General features: G+C 34.8%; 1 long non-coding RNA gene across 3 annotated transcripts in view; it reads right to left on the reverse strand.

Annotated features, from left to right (window-relative positions):
• The window catches only part of LOC137644893 (uncharacterized), a 264,782-nt gene that overhangs the window by 108,330 nt on the left and 151,452 nt on the right, over positions 1 to 5,000 (reverse strand). The gene's annotated exons all lie outside the window — the stretch shown is intronic.

Below are 5,000 nucleotides of genomic sequence, written 5' to 3' on the forward strand. Positions count from 1 at the left end.
AGGTGAGCGCCTTGTCTACTTGAACACACAAAGGCAACTAATTACCCCTCCCTGTCAAGTTGCAATCTTGCTACAACAACATGCTGAATTATAGCTTTTGTGGAATTCTCGTGATTATAAAGCTCATTTACCTTGACGTACAACACGAATCTTCATACAAGAATTAGGACATTACTCCGCAGCCCCCCCCCCCCCCCCATACAAAAGTTCCTCACTCCGGGAGGAGGTGCGCACTCACCCTCACTAGTCTATGATATATGGAGGACACTCCGACCCAGAATAGGCATGGCATGTACTAAACAGAAATGCAACATAAAATATATATATATATATATATATATATATATATATATATATATATATATATATACATATATATATATATATATATATATATATATATATATATTATATATATATATATATATATATATATAGAAATCACCCCAAAAAATAACATCTTCCACAAAAAAAAAAAATTAAATTTAAATATTGCATGTAAAAATGTACACAATACAATATAAATAATTCCACTCATTTCTTCTTATGACCTCTGCAACTCAAATACAGAATACCCAAAGTGAATAAAAATCCTATCAACATCAGTATTACGCAACCTTATCAATAACCTCCCTCTGGTTGTGGGCAATACAAGCCTTTTGGGCGGGATAGGAATGGGAATAGATATTCTTTCACCCCTTGACTTTACTTGTCCGGGTTACCAGAACAATTTCCCAACACAACTCACCACCAACGTTAGGCCATCAACAAGTGACCACTGGCCATTTTCCAGAGAAAATCATTCATCTTCCCGCCCTTCTCTTATAACATTAAGTGTAAGGTATTCACATCTACACATTCTCTAACACTGCCTATCCTCAAGGCTGAACTTTAATCCCGCAGCCACTTGCCATTCGGGAACCACCCCGACCCCAGCAACCAGGAACCATATAAATACAAGAATAATACAGCATCCGACTGATGGATCTCACCCGACCTATTTAGCCTCTGATTGTTTTTAGGTTCACTCAACAGTATGTCATATGTATTGCCACACTCAGCAAAATTACCACAACATTTTAAGTATACATTAAACATCACCATAACAACACATTGTTATCATCTAGTTTATTTAAAACACCTCGAGGAATGTCACGTATGCAGGGGTAAGGAGGAACACACTGATTGACACTTTTGAAAACTACCTCTTCAGGCACCACATGTGCGTGCCTGATGATGTTCAAACACTCCGCCATTAATAATCCTTTGTATCACTACAGTATTAGATTTAACCATCTTTACTCGGTACGGACCCAAATACGCTGGCTCTAATTTGTGTTTCCTAGGTAGTAATCGTTTCAAATACACACGATCGCCCTTAGATACTTTTACCGGTGCGGTTTTGAACCGACCATCATACTTATACCTGTGTTTTTCATTAGCTCTTTTCAAAAACCTTTCAATGTTGTTCATTACTCTCCTCAATAGATTTACTAAATATACATGGTATTGCTCAGTTGAATAATTTAGCAATTGCCGTGAATTAATCAGGACCGTATATGGTAACACAGGATCTTGTCCATACACTAAAATGAAAGGCATGTCCCTGAGTGAAGCATTATAAGCAATGTTCAAAGCTACCTCAGCTGTAAGAAGCATGGCGTGCCAATGAAGGGGGTCATCAGCCACTAAGTAACGTAAAATTCGCGCTACTTCCCTATTATGCGATTCCACTTTTATAGTAACATGTGAACCTTCCGAAATACCGCAAGGAATTCCAATGCTTGCTTACCAGAATGCATGAAATATCACACGAGGTAGGGCTCAAGATAAATAGAAGAGACAGAGATGATGAGAACGAAATATACAATGGAAGATGAAATATCATTGGAAGAAGAAAGGATTAATGAGGTGGAATCATTTAAATATTTAGAAATTATGATCTCTAATAAAAGATATTTAGAATTTGAGATTAATGAAAGATCGAAAAAAGCAAATCAGACAAAGGCTAGGTTAAGTAAAATTTGTAAATCAAATCGCCTGAAATTACATATAAAAATCAGGCTATAAATCAGTTTAATGAGATCAGTGTTACTGTATGGACATGAGCCGTGGTACGACAATGAAACAATGTCCAACAGATTTTGTAGATTTGAGAACAAAGAAGTCAAAAGAATATTGAGAGTTAAATGGCAGGACAGGATTAGAAATGAAACCATAAGAGAGATTACTCGAGTGCCATATGTGGACGAGATCATGGTGAGGACTATTTGGAAAGGATTTGGGCATACTCTTCGTACTCCCCAAGAGAGATTAGTTCACCAAACTTTCCCCTGGGCTCAACATGGCACTAGAAGACTTGGAGGACCCAGGCCTACATGGCTGAGGGCTATGAAGCATGAAGTGGGAAATGATGAAGGGAGAAGTATTGATTTAAAAGCTCAAGATAGAGAGGACTTGCGAAATTTAACCGATGGCCTTTGCGTCAATAGGCGTAGGAGGAGATGATGATGATGATGATGATTTCCAATATAGATATCTTCAAGTATTCTAGTATAGGATTCATCTATTCATTGTCTTTGGAGGGCTTTCATTACTGGTGAAGTTTTGAAAGAATCATAAGCTTTCTCATAGTTTATAAATGCATGCCTTACCTAGCACTTTGCCCTACTCTGTTGATTTGTCCATTAGTTGTTTAATTACATGGATATAGTCAATAATTGAATACCCACTTCAAAAGCCTGTCTGCTATCTTGATTGACAAAAGTTTGTCGGTCTTTCTAGCCAGTCTAATATGACCTTTGTAAATATTTTATATATTGCGGAAAGTAAAGTTATAGGGCGGTAATTCTTCAGATCTTTTGTGTTTCCCTCTTATGTGAATTAGTATATTAATAGAGTTTTTCCAACCTATAAGTATAGAGCATTATTGCAAACATTTTGTATAAAATTCCGCCAGTTTTTTCTACTATGAAATTTCCTCCATTTATTATTAAATCAAGTGTTAGGCCCTCATCTCTTGTCTCTTATCATTTCTTGTATTGCTTTCTTTACCTCCCCTACTGTTTACCAGCTCAGATGTTTCATTATTTCTATTGGCAAAGTAATTTCTTATATCTCTATTGTAGAGTATTGTATTGAAATCGTCTGCAATTTTTGTAACTCCATCTCTTTTGTTGATATTATTTCCATTTTCACCCTTTAAAGCAAATATTTGTTGGCCCTCTGTTCCAAGTTTTCTTTTCATCAATTTGATGCTTTGTGAATGTATAGGATTTTTAGTTTATTTACTGTTTTGGATAGCTCTGCTGATTCTATTTAATTTCTCTTGGATTTTATTCTCACTTAAAAACTCTTCTTTATTTGGAGATTGGTGTTTTCTGATAGTTTTCCTTGATTTGTTTAGGAACATTTCCCTGACTATATAAATTCAACTTTGTCTTTTTAAGGAAACTCTTTATTGAAACTCTTACAGCTGAATAATTTTAAATACTGACGTTCTCAGTCATGTTTAAAATATTTTCGTGGAAATACATGAGGTTTCAGAAACTTTCATGAAGAGAAGAATTAGTTACATATTATAAGGAGACGCACATACACACACATATAAATATATATATATATATATATATATATATATATATATATATATATATATATATATATATATATGTGTGTGTGTGTGTGTGTGTGTGTGTGTGTGTATTTGTGAAACAGAGCGATAGAGAGAAAAGAGAGTGTGTGCGTTCGTGCGCACGTGCATGTATGCACTTAGTTTTTACTAAAGTGCATTAAACTTTTTTTGTGGCAAGTAGATGTTATATTACATATAATTTCAAAACTATCGATTTCATTGCCGATTACGAAAAGACAAAACTTATATACAACCGTACAATATAAATGTAATAATCCGAAGTGTACTTTCAAGGAAATAGTCTTGCCTTCTCTTTCTCCCTCACTTTAAGTCTGTACTTTTACCTAACCAGTTATTATAAAACTTAACTGGACGTCTGTAATAAATCATTAATGTGATAAATCATTTTGTTATTTTCTCATGCAAACTGATAATGATAAATTCAAGAAGTAATTGTATTTTGTATTATCCTTACATTTAAGATCAAAAGAGAGATTTCTTGAAATTTCTTTCGTTTACTTGAGCTCAATATCATTTTCCCATAAATGCCAGTTTCAAATATCTTTTTCGTTACCTAACAATCCTTTGTTCCCCAGTCTCTCTTTTTTGGCAATTAAAGAACCTTTTTATGTAAGATAAAGACTAATCACAACTGGTTTCGACTCTGCCACGGGAGTGAGATAAAATTCAACCGTTGGCAGGCTGGCTTGGGTGCGAATTAGTAAATCGAGTTGTGTTTTGAATAAGCACAGTGGCTGATTTTTGTCAATGAATGCCATTTTCAATGTGAATTGAATAAGATGAAGTGGCTTAGCTAAAACTTCCATATTCAAGTATGAATTATAGAGCATTTTTTTAACAATTCACCGGCAGATTTTATATGTAATTAAACAAAAAGTAAAATAATAATAGATTTGGTTTCAGCGATAGTTGCAGATGTCCATCTGATTAACATTATGTGGCCACGAACCTTTATTTGTGTATTTTTATGATACATGATACATACATCTTAAGGTAAAATCTAAAACCCTATAAGCGCATTAAAACATATCAACAAACCCTAAGCATCGCAGGGTTAAGAACTTCAGAGTGACAAATGCACATTGCATTAATGATTCCCAAATGGCAAATGAGAAGCGCCTCAATAAAATTACCTTTATGGGAGGATTAGTTAAATGCAAAAGTGCTCCAACATCACAGGATCATGGTTGATCCTCCTCTTATTATTAGCAATATTCTACGTCTATAATCCTTACACCCTACCAACTGCAAGGACCTCGGATATATATAAGGCTGTTATCAAAGTACAAAGAGAGAGAGAGAGAGAGAGAGAGAGAGAGAGAGAGAGAGAGAGAGAGAGAGAGAG

This window comes from Palaemon carinicauda, chromosome 8, assembly GCF_036898095.1.
Source record: "Palaemon carinicauda isolate YSFRI2023 chromosome 8, ASM3689809v2, whole genome shotgun sequence".
NCBI classification, from domain to species: Eukaryota; Metazoa; Arthropoda; class Malacostraca; order Decapoda; family Palaemonidae; genus Palaemon; species Palaemon carinicauda.